The sequence below is a fragment of the Scyliorhinus torazame genome, chromosome 27 (genome assembly GCF_047496885.1).
Source record: "Scyliorhinus torazame isolate Kashiwa2021f chromosome 27, sScyTor2.1, whole genome shotgun sequence".
Classification (NCBI taxonomy): Eukaryota; Metazoa; Chordata; class Chondrichthyes; order Carcharhiniformes; family Scyliorhinidae; genus Scyliorhinus; species Scyliorhinus torazame.
This window is the reverse complement of record NC_092733.1, coordinates 31,317,196-31,344,276: the sequence shown is the minus strand read 5'-3', so window position 1 is coordinate 31,344,276 and position 27,081 is coordinate 31,317,196.

The window sequence follows — 27,081 nt, the reverse complement described above, 5'->3', positions numbered from 1 at the left end:
ACATTCTCTCACTACAGCCCCTCCAACAGGGCAGCACTCCCTCACTACTGCCCCTCCAACAGGACCACACTCCCTCACTACTATCCCTCCAACAGGGCAGCACTCCCTCACGACTGCCCCTCCAACAGTACCGCACTCCCTCACTACTGCCCCTCCAACAGGATCGCACTCTCTCACTACTGCCCCTCCAACAGGAATGCACTCTCTCACTACTGCCTCTCCAACAGAACCGCACTCTCTCACTACTGCCCCTCCAACAGGGCAGCACTCTCTCACTACTGCCCCTCCAACAGGACCACACTCCCTCACTACTATCCCTCCAACAGGGCAGCACTCCCTCACTACTGCCCCTCCAACAGGACCGCACTCTCTCACAACTGCCCCTCCAACAGGTTCGCACTCTCTCACTACTGCCCCTCCAACAGGATCGCACTCTCTCACTACTGCCCCTCCAACAGGAATGCACTCTCTCACTTCTGCCTCTCCAACAGAACCGCACTCTCTCACTACTGCCCCTCCAACAGGGCAGCACTCTCTCACTACTGCCCCTCCAACAGTGCAGCGCTCCCACACTCCTGCCCCTCCAACAGGGCAGCACTCCCTCACTACTGCCCCTCCTACAGGTTCGCACTCTCTCACTACTGCCCCTCCAACAGGACCGCACTCTCTCACTACTGCCCCTCCACGAGGACCACACTCTCTCACTACTACCCCTCCAACAGGATCGCAGTCTCTCACTACTGCCCCTCCAACAGGACCGAACTCTCTCACTACAGCCCCTCCACGAGGACCGCACTCTCTCACTACTGCCCCTCCAACAATTCAGCACTCCCTCACTACTGCACCTCCAACAGGACCGCACTCTCTCACTACTGCCCCTCAAACAGGGCAGCACTCCCTCACTACTGCCCCTCCAACAGGACCGCACTCTCTCACTACTGCCCACCCAACAGGGCAGCACTCTCTCACTACTGCCCCTCCAACTGGACCGCAATCCCTCACTACTGCCCCTCCAACAGGGCAGCACTCCCTCACTACTGCCCCTCCGACAGGGCAGTTCTCTCTCACTACTGCCCCTCCGACAGGGCTGCACTCCCTCACTACTGCCCCTCCAACAGTGCAGCACTCCCACACTAGTGCCCCTCCAACAGGGCATCGCTCTCTCACTACCGGCCCTCCGACAGGGCAGTTCTCTCTCACTACTGCCCCTCCGACAGGGCCGCACTCCCTCACTACTGCCCCTCCAACAGGGCAGCACTCCCTCACTACTGCCCCTCCAACAGGGCAGCACACCCTCACTACTGCCCCTCCGACAGGGCAGCACACCCTCACTACTGCCCCTCCAACAGGACCGCACTCCCTCACTACTGCCCCTCCAACAGGAGCGCACTCTCTCACTACTGCCCCTCCAACAGGACCACAATCCCTCACTACTGCCCCTCCAACAGGACCACACTCTCTCACTACTGCCCCTCCAACAGGACCGCACTCTCTCACTACTGCCCCTCCGACAGGGCAGCACTCCCTCACTACTGCCCCTCCAACAGGACCGCACTCCCTCACTACTGCCCCTCCAACAGGACCGCACTCCGTCACTACTGCCCCTCCAACAGGACCGCACTCCGTCACTACTGCCCCTCCAACAGGACCACACTCCCTCACTACTATCCCTCCAACAGGGCAGCACTCCCTCACTACTGCCCCTCCAACAGGACCGCACTCCCTCACTACTGCCCCTCCAACAGGATCGCACTCTCTCACTACTGCCCCTCGAACAGTAACGCACTCTCTCACTACTGCCTCTCCAACAGGACCGCACTCTCTCACTACTGCCCCTCCAACAGGGAAGCACTCTCTCACTACTGCCCCTCCAAAAGTGCAGCGCTCCCTCACTCCTGCCCCTCCAACAGGACCGCACTCCCTCACTACTGCCCCTCCAACAGGACCAAACTCCCTCACTACTATCCCTCCAACAGGGCAGCACTCCCTCACTACTGCCCCTCCAACAGGACCGCACTCTCTCACTACTGCCTCTCCAACAGGACCGCACTCCCTCACTACTGCCCCTCCAACAGGATCGCACTCTCTCACTACTGCCCCTCCAACAGGACCGCACTCTCTCACTACTGCCCCTCCAACAGGACCGCACTCTCTCACTACTGCCCCTCCGACAGGGCAGCACTCCCTCACTACTGCCCCTCCAACAGGACTGCACTCCCTCACTACTGCCCCTCCTACAGGACCGCACTCCGTCACTACTGCCCCTCCAACAGGACCGCACTCTGTCACTACTGCCCCTCCAAGAGGACCACACTCCCTCACTACTATCCCTCCAACAGGGCAGCACTCCCTCACTACTGCCCCTCCAACAGGACCGCACTCCCTCACTACTGCCCCTCCAACAGGATCGCACTCTCTCACTACTGCCCCTCCAACAGTAACGCACTCTCTCACTACTGCCTCTCCAACAGGACCGCACTCTCTCACTACTGCCCCTCCAACAGGGCAGCACTCTCTCACTACTGCCCCTCCAAAAGTGCAGCGCTCCCTCACTCCTGCCCCTCCAACAGGACCGCACTCCCTCACTACTGCCTCTCCAACAGGACCGCACTCCCTCACTACTGCCCCTCCAACAGGACCGCACTCTCTCACTACTGCCTCTCCAACAGGACCGCACTCCCTCACTACTGCTCCTCCAACAGGATCGCACTCTCTCACTACTGCCCCTCCAACAGGAACGCACTCTCTCACTACTGCCTCTCCAACAGGACCGCACTCCCTCACTACTGCCTCTCCAATAGGGCAGCACTCCCTCACTACTGCCCCTCCAACAGTACCGCACTCTCTCACTACTGCCTCTCCAACAGGACCGCACTCCCTCACTACTGCCCCTCCAACAGGATCGCACTCTCTCACTACTGCCCCTCCAACAGGACCGCACTCTCTCACTACTGCCCCTCCAACAGGAACGCACTCTCTCACTACTGCCTCTCCAACAGGACTGCACTCTCTCACTACTGCCCCTCCAACAGGGCAGCACTCCCTCACTACTGCCCCTCCAACAGGATCGCTCTCTCTCACTACTGCCCCTCCAACAGGACCGCACTCTGTCACTACTGCCCCTCCACCAGGACCACACTCTCTCACTACTGCCCCTCCAACAGGACCGCACTCTCTCACTACTGCCCCTCCAACAGGACCGCACTCCCTCTCTACTGCCCCTCCAACAGGGCAGCACTCCCTCACTACTGCACCTCCAACAGGACCGCACTCTCTCACTACTGCCCCTCCAACAGGGCAGCACTCCCTCACTACTGCCCCTCCAACAGGACCGCACTCTCTCACTACTGCCCACCCAACAGGGCAGCACTCTCTCACTACTGCCCCTCCAACTGGACCGCACTCCCTCACTACTGCCCCTCCAACAGGGCAGCACTCCCTCACTACTGCCCCTCCAACAGGACCGCACTCCCTCACTACTGCCCCTCCAACAGGACCGCACTCTGTCACTACTGCCCCTCCAACATGACTGTACTCCCTCACTACTGCCCCCCTAACAGGACTGCACTCTCTCACTACTGCCCCTCCAACAGGACCGCACTCCCTCACTACTGCCCCTCCAACAGGACCGCACTCTCTCACTGCTGCGCCTCCAACAGGACCACACTCCCTCACTACTGCCCCTCCAACAGGATTGCACTCTCTCACTACTGCCCCTCCAACAGGGCGGCACTCCCTCAGTGCTACCCCTCCAACAGGACCACACTCACTCACTACTGCCCCTCCAATAGGACCGCACTCTCTCACTACTGCCCCTCCAACAGGACGGCACTCTCTCACTACTGCCCCTCCAACAGGACCGCACTCCCTCACTACTGCCCCTCCAACAGGACCGCACTCCCTCACTACTGCCCCTCCAACAGGACCGCACTCTCTCACTACTGCCCGTCCAACAGGACCACACTCACTCACTACTGCCCCTCCAATAGGACCGCACTCTCTCACTACTGCCCCTCCAACAGGACGGCACTCTCTCACTACTGCCCCTCCAACAGGACCGCACTCCCTCACTACTGCCCCTCCAACAGGACCGCACTCCCTCACTACTGCCCCTCCAACAGGACCGCAGTCTCTCACTACTGCCCCTCCAACAGGACCGCACTCCCTCACTACTGCCCCTCCAACAGGATTGCACTCTCTCACTACTGCCCCTCCAACAGGGCAGCACTCCCTCACTGCTGCCCTTCCAACAGGACCACACTCTCCCACTACTGCCCCTCCAACAGGGCAGCAATCTCTCGTTACTGCCCCTCTAACAGTGCAGCACTCCCTCACTACTGCCCCTCCAACAGGGCATCGCTCTCTCACTACTGCCCCTCCAACAGGGCAGCAGTCCCTCACTACTGCCCCTCCAACAGGGCATCGCTCTCTCACTACTGCCCGTCCAACAGGGGAGCACTCCCTCACTACTGCCCCTCCAACAGGCCATCGCTCTCTCACTACTGCCCCTCCGACAGGACAGTTCTCTCTCACAACTGCCCCTCCGACAGGGCAGCACTCCCTCACTACTGCCCCTCCGACAGGGCAGCACTCCCTCACTACTGCCCCTCCAACAGTGCAGCGCTCCCTCACTACTGTCCCTCCGACAGGGCAGCACTCCCTCACTACTGCCTCTCCGAAAGGCAACACTCCCTCACTACTGCCCTTCCGACAGGGCAACACTCCCTCACTACTCCCCCTCCGGCAGGGCAGCGCTCCATCACTACTGTCCCTCCGACAGGGCAGCACTCCCTCACTACTGCCCCTCCAACAGGGCAGCATTCCCTCACTACTGCCCCTCCAACAGGAGCGCACTCCCTCACTTCTGCCCCTCCAACAGGATCGCACTCCCTCACTACTGCCCCTCCAACAGGGCAGCACTCCCTCACTACTGCCCCTCCAACAGGGCATCGCTCTCTCACTACCGGCCCTCCGACAGGGCAGTTCTCTCTCACTACTGCCCCTCCGACAGGGCCGCACTCCCTCACTACTGCCCCTCAGACAGGGCAGCACACCCTCACTACTGCCCCTCCAACAGGACCGCACTCCCTCACTACTGCCCCTCCAACAGGACCGCACTCTCTCACTACTGCCGCTCCAACAGGACCGCAATCCCTCACTACTGCCCCTCCAACAGGACCACACTCTCTCACTACTGCCCCTCCAACAGGACCGCACTCTCTCACTACTGCCCCTCCGACAGGACTGCACTCCCTCACTACTGCCCCTCCAACAGGACCGCACTCTCTCACTACTGCCCCTCCAACAGGGCAGCACTCTCTCACTACTGCCCCTCCAAAAGTGCAGCGCTCCCTCACTCCTGCCCCTCCAACAGGACAGCACTCCCTCACTACTGCCCCTCCAATATGGCAGCACTCCCTCACTACTGCCCCTCCAACAGGACCGCACTCTCTCACTACTGCCTCTCCAACAGGACCGCACTCCCTCACTACTGCTCCTCCAACAGGATCGCACTCTCTCACTACTGCCCCTCCAACAGGACTGCACTCTCTCACTACTGCCCCTCCAACAGGAACGCACTCTCTCACTACTGCCTCTCCAACAGGACCGCACTCCCTCACTACTGCCTCTCCAACAGTACCGCACTCTCTCACTACTGCCTCTCCAACAGGACCGCACTCCCTCACTACTGCCCCTCCAACAGGATCGCACTCTCTCACTACTGCCCCTCCAACAGGACCGCACTCTCTCACTACTGCCCCTCCAACAGGAACGCACTCTCTCACTACTGCCTCTCCAACAGGACTGCACTCTCTCACTACTGCCCCTCCAACAGGGCAGCACTCCCTCACTACTGCCCCTCCAACAGGATCGCTCTCTCTCACTACTGCCCCTCCAACAGGACCGCACTCTGTCACTACTGCCCCTCCACCAGGACCACACTCTCTCACTCCTGCCCCTCCAACAGGACCGCACTCTCTCACTACTGCCCCTCCAACAGGACCGCACTCCCTCACTACTGCCCCTCCAACAGGGCAGCACTCCCTCACTACTGCACCTCCAACAGGACCGCACTCTCTCACTACTGCCCCTCCAACAGGGCAGCACTCCCTCACTACTGCCCCTCCAACAGGACCGCACTCTCTCACTACTGCCCACCCAACAGGGCAGCACTCTCTCACTACTGCCCCTCCAACTGGACCGCACTCCCTCACTACTGCCCCTCCAACAGGGCAGCACTCCCTCACTACTGCCCCTCCAACAGGACCGCACTCCCTCACTACTGCCCCTCCAACAGGACCGCACTCTGTCACTACTGCCCCTCCAACATGACTGTACTCCCTCACTACTGCCCCCCTAACAGGACTGCACTCTCTCACTACTGCCCCTCCAACAGGACCGCACTCCCTCACTACTGCCCCTCCAACAGGACCGCACTCTCTCACTGCTGCGCCTCCAACAGGACCACACTCCCTCACTACTGCCCCTCCAACAGGATTGCACTCTCTCACTACTGCCCCTCCAACAGGGCGGCACTCCCTCAGTGCTACCCCTCCAACAGGACCACACTCACTCACTACTGCCCCTCCAATAGGACCGCACTCTCTCACTACTGCCCCTCCAACAGGACGGCACTCTCTCACTACTGCCCCTCCAACAGGACCGCACTCCCTCACTACTGCCCCTCCAACAGGACCGCACTCCCTCACTACTGCCCCTCCAACAGGACCGCACTCTCTCACTACTGCCCGTCCAACAGGACCACACTCACTCACTACTGCCCCTCCAATAGGACCGCACTCTCTCACTACTGCCCCTCCAACAGGACGGCACTCTCTCACTACTGCCCCTCCAACAGGACCGCACTCCCTCACTACTGCCCCTCCAACAGGACCGCACTCCCTCACTACTGCCCCTCCAACAGGACCGCACTCTCTCACTACTGCCCCTCCAACAGGACCGCACTCCCTCACTACTGCCCCTCCAACAGGATTGCACTCTCTCACTACTGCCCCTCCAACAGGGCAGCACTCCCTCACTGCTGCCCTTCCAACAGGACCACACTCTCCCACTACTGCCCCTCCAACAGGGCAGCAATCTCTCGTTACTGCCCCTCTAACAGTGCAGCACTCCCTCACTACTGCCCCTCCAACAGGGCATCGCTCTCTCACTACTGCCCCTCCAACAGGGCAGCAGTCCCTCACTACTGCCCCTCCAACAGGGCATCGCTCTCTCACTACTGCCCGTCCAACAGGGGAGCACTCCCTCACTACTGCCCCTCCAACAGGCCATCGCTCTCTCACTACTGCCCCTCCGACAGGACAGTTCTCTCTCACTACTGCCCCTCCGACAGGGCAGCACTCCCTCACTACTGCCCCTCCGACAGGGCAGCACTCCCTCACTACTGCCCCTCCAACAGTGCAGCGCTCCCTCACTACTGTCCCTCCGACAGGGCAGCACTCCCTCACTACTGCCTCTCCGAAAGGCAACACTCCCTCACTACTGCCCTTCCGACAGGGCAACACTCCCTCACTACTCCCCCTCCGGCAGGGCAGCGCTCCATCACTACTGTCCCTCCGACAGGGCAGCACTCCCTCACTACTGCCCCTCCAACAGGACCGCACTCCCTCACTACTGCCCCTCCAACAGGAGCGCACTCCCTCACTTCTGCCCCTCCAACAGGATCGCACTCCCTCACTACTGCCCCTCCAACAGGGCAGCACTCCCTCACTACTGCCCCTCCAACAGGGCATCGCTCTCTCACTACCGGCCCTCCGACAGGGCAGTTCTCTCTCACTACTGCCCCTCCGACAGGGCTGCACTCCCTCACTACTGCCCCTCCAACAGGGCCGCACTCCCTCACTACTTCCCCTCCGACAGGGCCGCACTCTCTCACTACTGCCACTCCAACAGGGCTGCACTCCCTCACTACTGCCCCTCCAACAGGGCAGCACTCCCTCACTACTGCCCCTCAGACAGGGCAGCACACCCTCACTACTGCCCCTCCAACAGGGCAGCACTCCCTCACTACTGCCCCTCAGACAGGGCAGCACACCCTCACTACTGCCCCTCCAACAGGACCGCACTCCCTCACTACTGCCCCTCCAACAGGACCGCACTCTCTCACTACTGCCGCTCCAACAGGACCGCAATCCCTCACTACTGCCCCTCCAACAGGACCACACTCTCTCACTACTGCCCCTCCAACAGGACCGCACTCTCTCACTACTGCCCCTCCGACAGGACTGCACTCCCTCACTACTGCCCCTCCAACAGGACCGCACTCACTCACTACTGCCCCTCCAACAGGGCAACACTCTGTCACTACAGCCCCTCCAACAGGGCAGCACTCCCTCACTACTGCCCCTCCAACAGGACCGCACTCCGTCACTCCTGCCCCTCCAACAGGACCACACTCCCTCACTACTTTCCCTCCAACAGGGCAGCACTCCCTCACTACTGCCCTTCCAACAGGACCGCACTCCCTCACTACTGCCCCTCCAACAGGATCGCACTCTCTCACTACTGCCCCTCCAACAGGGCAGCACTCTCTCACTACTGCCCCTCCAACAGTGCAGCGCTCCCACACTCCTGCCCCTCCAACAGGGCAGCACTCTCTCACAACTGCCCCTCCAACAGGACCGCACTCCCTCACTACTGCCCCTCCAATAGGGCCGCACTCTCTCACTACTGCCCCTCCAACAGGGCAGCACTCCCTCACTACTGCCCCTCCAACAGGATCACACTCTCTCACTACTGCCCACCCAACAGGGCAGCACTCCCTCACTGCTGCCCTTCCAACAGGACCACACTCTCCCACTACTGCCCCTCCAACAGGGCAGCAATCTCTCGTTACTGCCCCTCTAACAGTGCAGCACTCCCTCACTACTGCCCCTCCAACAGGGCATCGCTCTCTCACTACAGCCCCTCCAACAGGGCAGCAGTCCCTCACTACTGCCCCTCCAACAGGGCATCGCTCTCTCACTACTGCCCGTCCAACAGGGGAGCACTCCCTCACTACTGCCCCTCCAACAGGCCATCGCTCTCTCACTACTGCCCCTCCGACAGGACAGTTCTCTCTCACTACTGCCCCTCCGACAGGGCAGCACTCCCTCACTACTGCCCCTCCGACAGGGCAGCACTCCCTCACTACTGCCCCTCCAACAGTGCAGCGCTCCCTCACTACTGTCCCTCCGACAGGGCAGCACTCCCTCACTACTGCCTCTCCGAAAGGCAACACTCCCTCACTACTGCCCCTCCGACAGGGCAACACTCCCTCACTACTCCCCCTCCGGCAGGGCAGCGCTCCATCACTACTGTCCCTCCGACAGGGCAGCACTCCCTCACTACTGCCCCTCCAACAGGGCAGCACTCCCTCACTACTGCCCCTCCAACAGGAGCGCACTCCCTCACTACTGCCACTCCAACAGGATCGCACTCCCTCACTACTGCCCCTCCAACAGGGCAGCACTCCCTCACTACTGCCCCTCCAACAGGGCATCGCTCTCTCACTACCGGCCCTCCGACAGGGCAGTTCTCTCTCACTACTGCCCCTCCGACAGGGCCGCACTCCCTCACTACTGCCCCTCCAACAGGGCAGCACTCCCTCACTACTGCCCCTCAGACAGGGCAGCACACCCTCACTACTGCCCCTCCAACAGGACCGCACTCCCTCACTACTGCCCCTCCAACAGGACCACACTCTCTCACTACTGCCCCTCCAACAGGACCGCACTCTCTCACTACTGCCCCTCCGACAGGACTGCACTCCCTCACTACTGCCCCTCCAATAGGACCGCACTCACTCACTACTGCCCCTCCAACAGGGCAACACTCTGTCACTACAGCCCCTCCAACAGGGCAGCACTCCCTCACTACTGCCCCTCCAACAGGACCGCACTCCGTCACTCCTGCCCCTCCAACAGGACCACACTCCCTCACTACTATCCCTCCAACAGGGCAGCACTCCCTCACTACTGCCCTTCCAACAGGACCGCACTCCCTCACTACTACTGCCCCTCCAACAGGATCGCACTCTCTCACTACTGCCCCTCCAACAGGGCAGCACTCTCTCACTACTGCCCCTCCAACAGTGCAGCGCTCCCACACTCCTGCCCCTCCAACAGGGCAGCACTCTCTCACAACTGCCCCTCCAACAGGACCACACTCCCTCACTACTGCCCCTCCAATAGGGCCGCACTCTCTCACTACTGCCCCTCCAACAGGGCAGCACTCCCTCACTACTGCCCCTCCAACAGGATCACACTCTCTCACTACTGCCCACCCAACAGGGCAGCACTCTCTCACTACTGCCCCTCCAACTGGACCGCACTCCCTCACTACTGCCCCTCCAACAGGGCAGCACTCCCTCACTACTGCCCCTCCAACAGGATCGCACTCCCTCACTACTGCCCCTCCAACAGGACCGCACTCTCTCACTACTGCCCCTCCAACATGACTGTACTCCCTCATTACTGCCCCCTAACAGGACTGCACTCTCTCACTACTGCCCCTCCAACAGGACCGCACTCCCTCACTACTGCCCCTCCAACAGGACCGCACTCTCTCACTGCTGCCCCTCCAACAGGACCACACTCCCTCACTACTGCCCCTCCAACAGGATTGCACTCTCTCACTACTGCCCCTCCAACAGGGCAGCACTCCCTCAGTGCTACCCCTCCAACAGGTCCACACTCACTCACTACTGCCCCTCCAATAGGACCGCACTCTCTCACTACTGCCTCTCCAACAGGACGGCACTCTCTCACTACTGCCCCTCCAACAGGACCGTACTCCCTCACTACTGCCCCTCCAACAGGACCGCACTCCCTCACTACTGCCCCTCCAACAGGACCGCACTCTCTCACTACTGCCCGTCCAACAAGACCACACTCACTCACTACTGCCCCTCCAATAGGACCACACTCTCTCACTACTGCCCCTCCAACAGGACGGCACTCTCTCACTACTGCCCCTCCAACAGGACCGCACTCCCTCACTACTGCCCCTCCAATAGGGCCGCACTCTCTCACTACTGCCCCTCCAACAGGGCAGCACTCCCTCACTACTGCCCCTCCAACAGGTTCACACTCTCTCACTACTGCCCCTCCAACAGGACCGCACTCTCTCACTACTGCCCCTCCACGAGGACCACACTGTCTCACTACTGCCCCTCCAAGAGGACCGCAGTCTCTCACTACTGCCCCTCCAACAGGACCGAACTCTCTCACTACAGCCCCTCCACGAGGACCGCACTCTCTCACTACTGCCCCTCCAACAGGACCGCACTCTCTCACTACTGCCCCTCCACGAGGACCACACTGTCTCACTACTGCCCCTCCAAGAGGACCGCAGTCTCTCACTACTGCCCCTCCAACAGGAACGCACTCTCTCACTACTGCCCACCCAACAGGGCAGCACTCTCTCACTACTGCCCCTCCAACTGGACCGCACTCCCTCACTACTGCCCCTCCAACAGGGCAGCTCTCCCTCACTACTGCCCCTCCGACAGGGCAGTTCTCTCTCACTACTGCCCCTCCGACAGGGCTGCACTCCCTCACTACTGCCCCTCCAACAGTGCAGCACTCCCACACTACTGCCCCTCCAACAGGGCATCGCTCTCTCACTACCGGCCCTCCGACAGGGCAGTTCTCTCTCACTAATGCCCCTCCGACAGGGCCGCACTCCCTCACTACTGCCCCTCCAACAGGGCAGCACTCCCTCACTTCTGCCCCTCCAACAGGGCAGCACACCCTCACTACTGCCCCTCCGACAGGGCAGCGCACCCTCACTACTGCCCCTCCAACAGGACCGCACTCCCTCACTCCTGCCCCTCCAACAGGACCGCACTCCCTCACTACTGCCCCTCCAACAGGACCGCACTCCCTCACTACTGCCCCTCCAACAGGATCGCACTCTCTCACTACTGCCCCTCCAACAGTAACGCACTCTCTCACTACTGCCTCTCCAACAGGACCGCACTCTCTCACTACTGCCCCTCCAACAGGGCAGCACTCTCTCACTACTGCCCCTCCAAAAGTGCAGCGCTCCCTCACTCCTGCCCCTCCAACAGGACCGCACTCCCTCACTACTGCCCCTCCAATAGGGCAGCACTCCCTCACTAATGCCCCTCCAACAGGACCGCACTCTCTCACTACTGCCCCTCCAACAGGATCGCACTCTCTCACTACTGCCCCTCCAACAGGACCGCACTCTCTCACTACTGCCTCTCCAACAGGACCGCACTCTCTCACTACTGCCTCTCCAACAGGACCGCACTCCCTCACTACTGCCCCTCCAATAGGGCAGCACTCCCTCACTAATGCCCCTCCAACAGGACCGCACTCTCTCACTACTGCCCCTCCAACAGGATCGCACTCTCTCACTACTGCCCCTCCAACAGGACCGCACTCTCTCACTACTGTCTCTCCAACAGGACCGCACTCTCTCACTACTGCCTCTCCAACAGGACCGCACTCTCTCACTAATGCCCCTCCAACAGGACCGCACTCTCTCACTACTGCCTCTCCAACAGGACCGCACTCCCTCACTACTGCCCCTCCAACAGGATCGCACTCTCTCACTACTGCCCCTCCAACAGGACCGCACTCTCTCACTACTGCCCCTCCAACAGGAACGCACTCTCTCACTACTGCCTCTCCAACAGGACCGCACTCCCTCACTACTGCCCCTCCAATAGGGCCGCACTCCCTCACTACTGCCCCTCCAACAGTACCGCACTCTCTCACTACTGCCTCTCCAACAGGACCGCACTCCCTCACTACTGCCCCTCCATCAGGATCGCACTCGCTCACTACTGCCCCTCCAACAGGACCGCACTCTCTCACTACTGCCCCTCCAACAGGAACGCACTCTCTCACTACTGCCTCTCCAACAGGACTGCACTCTCTCACTACTGCCCCTCCAACAGGGCAGCACTCCCTCACTACTGCCCCTCCAACAGGATCGCTCTCTCTCACTACTGCCCCTCCAACAGGACCGCACTCTCTCACTACTGCCCCTCCACCAGGACCACACTCTCTCACTACTGCCCCTCCAACAGGACCGCACTCTCTCACTACTGCCCCTCCAACAGGACCGCACTCCCTCACTACTGCCCCTCCAACAGGGCAGCACTCCCTCACTACTGCCCCTCCAACAGGACCGCACTCTCTCACTACTGCCCCTCCAACATGACTGTACTCCCTCACTACTGCCCCCCTAACAGGACTGCACTCTCTCACTACTGCCCCTCCAACAGGACCGCACTCCCTCACTACTGCCCCTCCAACAGGACCGCACTCTCTCACTGCTGCCCCTCCAACAGGACCACACTCCCTCACTACTGCCCCTCCAACAGGATTGCTCTCTCTCACTACTGCCCCTCCAACAGGGCAGCACTCCCTCAGTGCTACCCCTCCAACAGGACCACACTCACTCACTACTGCCCCTCCAATAGGACCGCACTCTCTCACTACTGCCCCTCCAACAGGACGGCACTCTCTTACTACTGCCCCTCCAACAGGACCGCACTCCCTCACTACTGCCCCTCCAACAGGACGGCACTTCCTCACTACTGCCCCTCCAACAGGACCGCACTCTCTCACTACTGCCCGTCCAACAGGACCACACTCACTCACTACTGCCCCTCCAATAGGACCGCACTCTCTCACTACTGCCCCTCCAACAGGACGGCACTCTCTCACTACTGCCCCTCCAACAGGACCGCACTCCCTCACTACTGCCCCTCCAACAGGACCGCACTCCCTCACTACTGCCCCTCCAACAGGACCGCACTCCCTCACTACTGCCCCTCCAACAGGGCAGCACTCCCTCACTACTGCCCCTCCAACAGGACCGCACTCCCTCACTACTGCCCCTCCAACAGGACCGCACTCTGTCACTACTGCCCCTCCAACATGACTGTACTCCCTCACTACTGCCCCCCTAACAGGACTGCACTCTCTCACTACTGCCCCTCCAACAGGACCGCACTCTCTCACTGCTGCGCCTCCAACAGGACCACACTCCCTCACTACTGCCCCTCCAACAGGATTGCACTCTCTCACTCCTGCCCCTCCAACAGGGCGGCACTCCCTCAGTGCTACCCCTCCAACAGGACCACACTCACTCACTACTGCCCCTCCAATAGGACCGCACTCTCTCACTACTGCCCCTCCAACAGGACGGCACTCTCTCACTACTGCCCCTCCAACAGGACCGCACTCCCTCACTACTGCCCCTCCAACAGGACCGCACTCCATCACTACTGCCCCTCCAACAGGACCGCACTCTCTCACTACTGCCCGTCCAACAGGACCACACTCACTCACTACTGCCCCTCCAATAGGACCGCACTCTCTCACTACTGCCCCTCCAACAGGACGGCACTCTCTCACTACTGCCCCTCCAACAGGACCGCACTCCCTCACTACTGCCCCTCCAACAGGACCGCACTCCCTCACTACTGCCCCTCCAACAGGACCGCACTCTCTCACTACTGCCCCTCCAACAGGACCGCACTCCCTCACTACTGCCCCTCCAACAGGATTGCACTCTCTCACGACTGCCCCTCCAACAGGGCAGCACTCCCTCACTGCTGCCCTTCCAACAGGACCACACTCTCCCACTACTGCCCGTCCAACAGGGGAGCACTCCCTCACTACTGCCTCTCCAACAGGCCATCGCTCTCTCACTACTGCGCCTCCGACAGGACAGTTCTCTCTCACTACTGCCCCTCCGACAGGGCAGCACTCCCTCACTACTGCCCCTCCAACAGTGCAGCGCTCCCTCACTACTGTCCCTCCGACAGGGCAGCACTCCCTCACTACTGCCTCTCCGAAAGGCAACACTCCCTCACTACTGCCCCTCCGACAGGGCAACACTCCCTCACTACTCCCCCTCCGGCAGGGCAGCGCTCCATCACTACTGTCCCTCCGACAGGGCAGCACTCCCTCACTACTGCCCCTCCAACAGGGCAGCACTCCCTCACTACTGCCCCTCTAACAGGAGCGCACTCCCTCACTACTGCCCCTCCAACAGGATCGCACTCCCTCACTACTGCCCCTCCAACAGGGCAGCACTCCCTCACTACTGCCCCTCCAACAGGGCATCGCTCTCTCACTACCGGCCCTCCGACAGGGCAGTTCTCTCTCACTACTGCCCCTCCGACAGGGCCGCACTCCCTCACTACTGCCCCTCCAACAGGGCAGCACTCCCTCACTACTGCCCCTCAGACAGGGCAGCACACCCTCACTACTGCCCCTCCAACAGGATCGCACTCCCTCACTACTGCCCCTCCAACAGGACCGCACTCTCTCACTACTGCCGCTCCAACAGGACCGCAATCCCTCACTACTGCCCCTCCAACAGGACCACACTCTCTCACTACTGCCCCTCCAACAGGACCGCACTCTCTCACTACTGCCCCTCCGACAGGACTGCACTCCCTCACTACTGCCCCTCCAACAGGACCGCACTCACTCACTACTGCCCCTCCAACAGGGCAACACTCTGTCACTACAGCCCCTCCAACAGGGCAGCACTGCCTCACTACTGCCCCTCCAACAGGACCGCACTCCGTCACTCCTGCCCCTCCAACAGGACCACACTCCCTCACTACTATCCCTCCAACAGGGCAGCACTCCCTCACTACTGCCCTTCCAACAGGACCGCACTCCCTCACTACTGCCCCTCCAACAGGATCGCACTCTCTCACTACTGCCCCTCAACAGGGCAGCACTCTCTCACTACTGCCCCTCCAACAGTGCAGCGCTCCCACACTCCTGCCCCTCCAACAGGGCAGCACTCTCTCACAACTGCCCCTCCAACAGGACCGCACTCCCTCACTACTGCCCCTCCAATAGGGCCGCACTCTCTCACTACTGCCCCTCCAACAGGGCAGCACTCCCTCACTACTGCCCCTCCAACAGGATCACACTCTCTCACTACTGCCCACCCAACAGGGCAGCACTCTCTCACTACTGCCCCTCCAACTGGACCGCACTCCCTCACTACTGCCCCTCCAACAGGGCAGCACTCCCTCACTACTGCCCCTCCAACAGGATCGCACTCCCTCACTACTGCCCCTCCAACAGGACCGCACTCTCTCACTACTGCCCCTCCAACATGACTGTACTCCCTCATTACTGCCCCCCTAACAGGACTGCACTCTCTCACTACTGCCCCTCCAACAGGACCGCACTCCCTCACTACTGCCCCTCCAACAGGACCGCACTCTCTCACTGCTGCCCCTCCAACAGGACCACACTCCCTCACTACTGCCCCTCCAACAGGATTGCACTCTCTCACTACTGCCCCTCCAACAGGGCAGCACTCCCTCAGTGCTACCCCTCCAACAGGTCCACACTCACTCACTACTGCCCCTCCAATAGGACCGCACTCTCTCACTACTGCCCCTCCAACAGGACGGCACTCTCTCACTACTGCCCCTCCAACAGGACCGCACTCCCTCACTACTGCCCCTCCAACAGGACCGCACTCCCTCCCTACTGCCCCTCCAACAGGACCGCACTCTCTCACTACTGCCCGTCCAACAGGACCACACTCACTCACTACTGCCCCTCCAATAGGACCGCACTCTCTCACTACTGCCCCTCCAACAGGACGGCACTCTCTCACTACTGCCCCTCCAACAGGACCGCACTCCCTCACTACTGCCCCTCCAATAGGGCCGCACTCTCTCACTACTGCCCCTCCAACAGGGCAGCACTCCCTCACTACTGCCCCTCCAACAGGTTCGCACTCTCTCACTACTGCCCCTCCAACAGGACCGCACTCTCTCACTACTGCCCCTCCACGAGGACCACACTCTCTCACTACTGCCCCTCCAACAGGACCGCAGTCTCTCACTACTGCCCCTCCAACAGGACCGAACTCTCACTACAGCCCCTCCACGAGGAGCACACTCTCTCACTACTGCCCCTCCAACAATTCAGCACTCCCTCACTACTGCACCTCCAACAGGACCGCACTCTCCCACTACTGCCCCTCAAACAGGGCAGCACTCCCTCACTACTGCCCCTCCAACAGGAACGCACTCTCTCACTACTGCCCACCCAACAGGGCAGCACTCTCTCACTACTGCCCCTCCAACTGGACCGCACTCCCTCACTACTGCCCCTCCAACAGGGCAGCTCTCCCTCACTACTGCCCCTCCGACAGGGCAGTTCTCTCTCACTACTGCCCCTCCGACAGGGCTGCACTCCCTCACTACTGCCCCTCCAACAGTGCAGCACTCCCACACTACTGCCCCTCCAACAGGGCATCGCTCTCTCACTACCGGCCCTCCGACAGGGCAGTTCTCTCTCACTACTGCCCCTCCGACAGGGCCGCACTCCCTCACTACTGCCCCTCCAACAGGGCAGCACTCCCTCACTACTGCCCCTCCAACAGGGCAGCACACCCTCACTACTGCCCCTCCGACAGGGCAGCACACCCTCACTACTGCCCCTCCAACAGGACCGCACTCCCTCACTCCTGCCCCTCCAACAGGACCGCACTCCCTCACTACTCCCCCTCCAACAGGACCGCACTCCCTCACTACTGCCCCTCCAACAGGATCGCACTCTCTCACTACTGCCCCTCCAACAGTAACGCACTCTCTCACTACTGCCTCTCCAACAGGACCGCACTCTCTCACTACTGCCCCTCCAACAGGGCAGCACTCTCTCACTATTGCCCCTCCAAAAGTGCAGCGCTCCCTCACTCCTGCCCCTCCAACAGGACCGCACTCCCTCACTACTGCCCCTCCAATAGGGCAGCACTCCCTCACTACTGCCCCTCCAACAGGACCGCACTCTCTCACTACTGCCTCTCCAACAGGACCGCACTCCCTCACTACTGCCCCTCCAACAGGATCGCACTCTCTCACTACTGCCCCTCCAACAGGACCGCACTCTCTCACTACTGCCCCTCCAACAGGAACGCACTCTCTCACTACTGCCTCTCCAACAGGACTGCACTCTCTCACTACTGCCCCTCCAACAGGGCAGCACTCCCTCACTACTGCCCCTCCAACAGGATCGCTCTCTCTCACTACTGCCCCTCCAACAGGACCGCACTCTCTCACTACTGCCCCTCCACCAGGACCACACTCTCTCACTACTGCCCCTCCAACAGGACCGCACTCTCTCACTACTGCCCCTCCAACAGGACCGCACTCCCTCACTACTGCCCCTCCAACAGGGCAGCACTCCCTCACTACTGCCCCTCCAACAGGACCGCACTCTCTCACTACTGCCCCTCCAACATGACTGTACTCCCTCACTACTGCCCCCCTAACAGGACTGCACTCTCTCACTACTGCCCCTCCAACAGGACCGCACTCCCTCACTACTGCCCCTCCAACAGGACCGCACTCTCTCACTGCTGCCCCTCCAACAGGACCACACTCCCTCACTACTGCCCCTCCAACAGGATTGCACTCTCTCACTACTGCCCCTCCAACAGGGCAGCACTCCCTCAGTGCTACCCCTCCAACAGGACCACACTCACTCACTACTGCCCCTCCAATAGGACCGCACTCTCTCACTACTGCCCCTCCAACAGGACGGCACTCTCTTACTACTGCCCCTCCAACAGGACCGCACTCCCTCACTACTGCCCCTCCAACAGGACCGCACTCCCTCACTACTGCCCCTCCAACAGGACCGCACTCTCTCACTACTGCCCGTCCAACAGGACCACACTCACTCACTACTGCCCCTCCAATAGGACCGCACTCTCTCACTACTGCCCCTCCAACAGGACGGCACTCTCTCACTACTGCCCCTCCAACAGGACCGCACTCCCTCACTACTGCCCCTCCAACAGGACCGCACTCCCTCACTACTGCCCCTCCAACAGGACCGCACTCTCTCACTACTGCCCCTCCAACAGGACCGCACTCCCTCACTACTGCCCCTCCAACAGGATTGCACTCTCTCACTACTGCCCCTCCAACAGGGCAGCACTCCCTCACTGCTGCCCTTCCAACAGGACCACACTCTCCCACTACTGCCCCTCCAACAGGGCAGCAATCTCTCGTTACTGCCCCTCTAACAGTGCAGCACTCCCTCACTACTGCCCCTCCAACAGGGCATCGCTCTCTCACTACTGCCCCTCCAACAGGGCAGCAGTCCCTCACTACTGCCCCTCCAACAGGGCATCGCTCTCTCACTACTGCCCGTCCAACAGGGGAGCACTCCCTCACTACTGCCCCTCCAACAGGCCATCGCTCTCTCACTACTGCCACTCCGACAGGAAAGTTCTCTCTCACTACTGCCCCTCCGACAGGGCAGCACTCCCTCACTACTGCCCCTCCGACAGGGCAGCACTCCCTCACTACTGCCCCTCCAACAGTGCAGCGCTCCCTCACTACTGTCCCTCCGACAGGGCAGCACTCCCTCACTACTGCCTCTCCGAAAGGCAACACTCCCTCACTACTGCCCCTCCGACAGGGCAACACTCCCTCACTACTCCCCCTCCGGCAGGGCAGCGCTCCATCACTACTGTCCCTCCGACAGGGCAGCACTCCCTCACTACTGCCCCTCCAACAGGGCAGCACTCCCTCACTACTGCCCCTCCAACAGGACCACACTCTCTCACTACTGCCCCTCCAACAGGACCGCACTCTCTCACTACTGCCCCTCCGACAGGACTGCACTCCCTCACTACTGCCTCTCCAACAGGACCGCACTCACTCACTACTGCCCCTCCAACAGGGCAACACTCTGTCACTACAGCCCCTCCAACAGGGCAGCACTCCCTCACTACTGCCCCTCCAACAGGACCGCACTCCGTCACTACTGCCCCTCCAACAGGACCACACTCCCTCACTACTATCCCTCCAACAGGGCAGCACTCCCTCACTACTGCCCTTCCAACAGGACCGCACTCCCTCACTACTGCCCCTCCAACAGGATCGCACTCTCTCACTACTTCCCCTCCAACAGGGCAGCACTCTCTCACTACTGCCCCTCCAACAGTGCAGCGCTCCCACACTCCTGCCCCTCCAACAGGGCAGCACTCTCTCACAACTGCCCCTCCAACAGGACCGCACTCCGTCACTCCTGCCCCTCCAACAGGACCACACTCCCTCACTACTATCCCTCCAACAGGGCAGCACTCCCTCACTACTGCCCTTCCAACAGGACCGCACTCCCTCACTACTGCCCCTCCAACAGGATCGCACTCTCTCACTACTGCCCCTCAACAGGGCAGCACTCTCTCACTACTGCCCCTCCAACAGTGCAGCGCTCCCACACTCCTGCCCCTCCAACAGGGCAGCACTCTCTCACAACTGCCCCTCCAACAGGACCGCACTCCCTCACTACTGCCCCTCCAATAGGGCCGCACTCTCTCACTACTGCCCCTCCAACAGGGCAGCACTCCCTCACTACTGCCCCTCCAACAGGATCACACTCTCTCACTACTGCCCACCCAACAGGGCAGCACTCTCTCACTACTGCCCCTCCAACTGGACCGCACTCCCTCACTACTGCCCCTCCAACAGGGCAGCACTCCCTCACTACTGCCCCTCCAACAGGATCGCACTCCCTCACTACTGCCCCTCCAACAGGACTGCACTCTCTCACTACTGCCCCTCCAACATGACTGTACTCCCTCATTACTGCCCCCCTAACAGGACTGCACTCTCTCACTACTGCCCCTCCAACAGGACCGCACTCCCTCACTACTGCCCCTCCAACAGGACCGCACTCTCTCACTGCTGCCCCTCCAACAGGACCACACTCCCTCACTACTGCCCCTCCAACAGGATTGCACTCTCTCACTACTGCCCCTCCAACAGGGCAGCACTCCCTCAGTGCTACCCCTCCAACAGGTCCACACTCACTCACTACTGCCCCTCCAATAGGACCGCACTCTCTCACTACTGCCCCTCCAACAGGACGGCACTCTCTCACTACTGCCCCTCCAACAGGACCGCACTCCCTCACTACTGCCCCTCCAACAGGACCGCACTCCCTCACTACTGCCCCTCCAACAGGACCGCACTCTCTCACTACTGCCCGTCCAACAGGACCACACTCACTCACTACTGCCCCTCCAATAGGACCGCACTCTCTCACTACTGCCCCTCCAACAGGACGGCACTCTCTCACTACTGCCCCTCCAACAGGACCGCACTCCCTCACTACTGCCCCTCCAATAGGGCCGCACTCTCTCACTGCTGCCCCTCCAACAGGGCAGCACTCCCTCACTACTGCCCCTCCAACAGGTTCGCACTCTCTCACTACTGCCCCTCCAACAGGACCGCACTCTCTCACTACTGCCCCTCCACGAGGACCACACTCTCTCACTACTGCCCCTCCAACAGGACCGCAGTCTCTCACTACTGCCCCTCCAACAGGACCGAACTCTCACTACAGCCCCTCCACGAGGACCACACTCTCTCACTACTGCCCCTCCAACAATTCAGCACTCCCTCACTACTGCACCTCCAACAGGACCGCACTCTCCCACTACTGCCCCTCAAACAGGGCAGCACTCCCTCACTACTGCCCCTCCAACAGGAACGCACTCTCTCACTACTGCCCACCCAACAGGGCAGCACTCTCTCACTACTGCCCCTCCAACTGGACCGCACTCCCTCACTACTGCCCCTCCAACAGGGCAGCTCTCCCTCACTACTGCCCCTCCGACAGGGCAGTTCTCTCTCACTACTGCCCCTCCGACAGGGCTGCACTCCCTCACTACTGCCCCTCCAACAGTGCAGCACTCCCACACTACTGCCCCTCCAACAGGGCATCGCTCTCTCACTACCAGCCCTCCGACAGGGCAGTTCTCTCTCACTACTGCCCCTCCGACAGGGCCGCACTCCCTCACTACTGCCCCTCCAACAGGGCAGCACTCCCTCACTACTGCCCCTCCAACAGGGCAGCACACCCTCACTACTGCCCCTCCGACAGGGCAGCACACCCTCACTACTGCCCCTCCAACAGGACCGCACTCCCTCACTCCTGCCCCTCCAACAGGACCGCACTCCCTCACTACTGCCCCTCCAACAGGACCGCACTCCCTCACTACTGCCCCTCCAACAGGATCGCACTCTCTCACTACTGCCCCTCCAACAGTAACGCACTCTCTCACTACTGCCTCTCCAACAGGACCGCACTCTCTCACTACTGCCCCTCCAACAGGGCAGCACTCTCTCACTATTGCCCCTCCAAAAGTGCAGCGCTCCCTCACTCCTGCCCCTCCAACAGGACCGCACTCCCTCACTACTGCCCCTCCAATAGGGCAGCACTCCCTCACTACTGCCCCTCCAACAGGACCGCACTCTCTCACTACTGCCTCTCCAACAGGACCGCACTCCCTCACTACTGCCCCTCCAACAGGATCGCACTCTCTCACTACTGCCCCTCCAACAGGACCGCACTCTCTCACTACTGCCCCTCCAACAGGAACGCACTCTCTCACTACTGCCTCTCCAACAGGACTGCACTCTCTCACTACTGCCCCTCCAACAGGGCAGCACTCCCTCACTACTGCCCCTCCAACAGGATCGCTCTCTCTCACTACTGCCCCTCCAACAGGACCGCACTCTCTCACTACTGCCCCTCCACCAGGACCACACTCTCTCACTACTGCCCCTCCAACAGGACCGCACTCTCTCACTACTGCCCCTCCAACAGGACCGCACTCCCTCACTACTGCCCCTCCAACAGGGCAGCACTCCCTCACTACTGCCCCTCCAACAGGACCGCACTCTCTCACTACTGCCCCTCCAACATGACTGTACTCCCTCACTACTGCCCCCCTAACAGGACTGCACTCTCTCACTACTGCCCCTCCAACAGGACCGCACTCCCTCACTACTGCCCCTCCAACAGGACCGCACTCTCTCACTGCTGCCCCTCCAACAGGACCACACTCCCTCACTACTGCCCCTCCAACAGGATTGCACTCTCTCACTACTGCCCCTCCAACAGGGCAGCACTCCCTCAGTGCTACCCCTCCAACAGGACCACACTCACTCACTACTGCCCCTCCAATAGGACCGCACTCTCTCACTACTGCCCCTCCAACAGGACGGCACTCTCTTACTACTGCCCCTCCAACAGGACCGCACTCCCTCACTACTGCCCCTCCAACAGGACCGCACTCCCTCACTACTGCCCCTCCAACAGGACCGCACTCTCTCACTACTGCCCGTCCAACAGGACCACACTCACTCACTACTGCCCCTCCAATAGGACCGCACTCTCTCACTACTGCCCCTCCAACAGGACGGCACTCTCTCACTACTGCCCCTCCAACAGGACCGCACTCCCTCACTACTGCCCCTCCAACAGGACCGCACTCCCTCACTACTGCCCCTCCAACAGGACCGCACTCTCTCACTACTGCCCCTCCAACAGGACCGCACTCCCTCACTACTGCCCCTCCAACAGGATTGCACTCTCTCACTACTGCCCCTCCAACAGGGCAGCACTCCCTCACTGCTGCCCTTCCAACAGGACCACACTCTCCCACTACTGCCCCTCCAACAGGGCAGCAATCTCTCGTTACTGCCCCTCTAACAGTGCAGCACTCCCTCACTACTGCCCCTCCAACAGGGCATCGCTCTCTCACTACTGCCCCTCCAACAGGGCAGCAGTCCCTCACTACTGCCCCTCCAACAGGGCATCGCTCTCTCACTACTGCCCGTCCAACAGGGGAGCACTCCCTCACTACTGCCCCTCCAACAGGCCATCGCTCTCTCACTACTGCCACTCCGACAGGAAAGTTCTCTCTCACTACTGCCCCTCCGACAGGGCAGCACTCCCTCACTACTGCCCCTCCGACAGGGCAGCACTCCCTCACTACTGCCCCTCCAACAGTGCAGCGCTCCCTCACTACTGTCCCTCCGACAGGGCAGCACTCCCTCACTACTGCCTCTCCGAAAGGCAACACTCCCTCACTACTGCCCCTCCGACAGGGCAACACTCCCTCACTACTCCCCCTCCGGCAGGGCAGCGCTCCATCACTACTGTCCCTCCGACAGGGCAGCACTCCCTCACTACTGCCCCTCCAACAGGGCAGCACTCCTTCACTACTGCCCCTCCAACAGGACCACACTCTCTCACTACTGCCCCTCCAACAGGACCGCACTCTCTCACTACTGCCCCTCCGACAGGACTGCACTCCCTCACTACTGCCTCTCCAACAGGACCGCACTCACTCACTACTGCCCCTCCAACAGGGCAACACTCTGTCACTACAGCCCCTCCAACAGGGCAGCACTCCCTCACTACTGCCCCTCCAACAGGACCGCACTCCGTCACTACTGCCCCTCCAACAGGACCACACTCCCTCACTACTATCCCTCCAACAGGGCAGCACTCCCTCACTACTGCCCTTCCAACAGGACCGCACTCCCTCACTACTGCCCCTCCAACAGGATCGCACTCTCTCACTACTTCCCCTCCAACAGGGCAGCACTCTCTCACTACTGCCCCTCCAACAGTGCAGCGCTCCCACACTCCTGCCCCTCCAACAGGGCAGCACTCTCTCACAACTGCCCCTCCAACAGGACCGCACTCCCTCACTACTGCCCCTCCAATAGGGCCGCACTCTCTCACTACTGCCCCTCCAACAGGGCAGCACTCCCTCACTACTGCCCCTCCAACAGGATCACACTCTCTCACTACTGCCCCTCCAACAGGACCGCACTCTCTCACTACTGCCCCTCCACGAGGACCACACTCTCTCACTACTGCCCCTCCAACAGGACCGCAGTCTCTCACTACTGCCCCTCCAACAGGACTGCACTCTCTCACTACAGCCCCTCCACGAGGACCACACTCTCTCACTACTGCCCCTCCAACAGGACCGCACTCCCTCACTACTGCACCTCCAACAGGACCGCACTCTCTCACTACTGCCCCTCAAACAGGGCAGCACTCCCTCACTACTGCCCCTCCAACAGGACCGCACTCTCTCACTACTGCCCACCCAACAGGGCAGCACTCTCTCACTACTGCCCCTCCAACGGGACCGCACTCTCTCACTACTGCCCCTCCAACAGGACTGTACTCCCTCACTACTGCCCCTCTAACAGGACTGCACTCTCTCACTACTGCCCCTCCAACAGGACCGCACTCCCTCACTACTGCCCCTCCAACAGGACCGCACTCTCTCACTACTGCCCCTCCGACAGGACTGCACTCCCTCACTACTGCCCCTCCAACAGGACCGCACTCCCTCACTACTGCCCGTCCAACAGGGCATCGCTCTCTCACTACTGCCCCTCCGACAGGGCAGTTATCTCTCACTACTGCCCCTCCGACAGGGCCGCACTCCCTCACTACTGCCCCTCCAACAGGGCAGCACTCCCTCACTACTGCCCCTCCAACAGCGCATCGCTCTCTCACTACTGCCCCTCCGACAGAGCAGCGCTCCATCACTACTGTCCCTCTGACAGGGCAGCACTCCCTCACTACTGCCCCTCCAACAGGGCAGCACTCCTTCACTACTGCCCCTCCGACAGGGCAGCACTCCCTCACTACTGCCCCTCCAACAGTGCAACAGTCCCTCACTACCGTCCCTCCGACAGGGCAGCACTCCCTCACCAATGCCCCTCTAACAGTGCAGCGCTCCCTCACTACTGTCTCCGACAGGGCAACACTCCCTCACTACTGTCCCTCCAACAGGGCAACACTCCGTCACTACTGCCCCTCCAACAGCGCATCGCTCTCTCACTACTGCCCCTCCGACAGAGCAGCGCTCCATCACTACTGTCCCTCTGACAGGGCAGCACTCCCTCACTACTGCCCCTCCAACAGGGCAGCACTCCTTCACTACTGCCCCTCCGACAGGGCAGCACTCCCTCACTACTGCCCCTCCAACAGTGCAACAGTCCCTCACTACTGTCCCTCCGACAGGGCAGCACTCCTTCACTACTGTCCCTCCGACAGGGCAACACTCCCTCACTACTACCCCTCTAACAGGGCAGCGCTCCCTCACTACTGTCCCTCCGACAGGTCAGCACTGATCACTACTGCCGCTCCAACAGGGGGTGAATGTGATGAACGGTTACTGTATTACTGTACCCTTGTCATCATCTAAGGTGATGTCCCCTTTAAGACTGGCTTGGAACCCTGGGGGACTCCGCCGCCGGCTCCGCCCACCTGGGAGCCGTATATAAGGGGCCGTCTTGTGAGCGGCCCCCCAGTAAGCACCAGTCTCAGCACCAGGCTAGTTCTTAGCTTAGAAAAACCCTCATTACCGTTTTACTCTCAAGCGTCGTTATTGAGGGTACCACAGTTACTATCACCGCAGTCAGACTAGCCAATCAGAGATGGTACATAAGTGAGTTTTGTCCTGTTGCGTACAAAACATGGAAAACAGGTTTAAAGGTGTCCCCAAACTTGCTTAATTTAAGGTGGCTCAAGTGAGACCTGCCCTCCCTTCTGTGGAATCAAAGGAGAGTTTCTAAACCACTGCGTGACCCTGACCCTCACTAATTTAGAAAGAAAGCCGCAATAAATACTGTCATTGTCCTGCCTCTATTGAGTTATCTCTCCAGATCGTAACTTGCGAGCCACAGGGACACTGAATTCTATCGATTACTTGGGGTAAAAGATAAGTGAGGAAAGTGATCCAGGGTTAATGATACCCTGCAGGGAACTTGCTGTAGAGAGAGAGAGAGAGCCACCTGAGAGAAATCTGCCAGGCCTGAGGCTCAGGCTGGGTGGGGGGGGGGTGAGTGGGGGGTTGGGGGGGGCGGGAAATCAGGGAGAGATTGATTCGCTGACACCAATGTTGTCCCGATCCCTGAGGAATGCTAGTTTTGATGTCCACCCAACACCCCACCGCCCCGCCCCGACGAGAGCGCCATCTCCAGGGGCTGGTTTAGCACAGGGGCTAAATCGCTGGCTTCGAAAGCAGGCCCAGGCGGGCCAGCAGCACGGTTCGATTCCCGTACCAGCCTCCCCGAACAGGCGCCGGAATGTGGCGACTAGGGGCTTTTCGCAGTAACCTCATTTGAAGCCTGCTTGTGACAATGAGCGATTTTCATTTCATTTTCATTTCATCTTGTTTTTCAGGCCTACTTTTCTGAAGCAGTATGGAAAT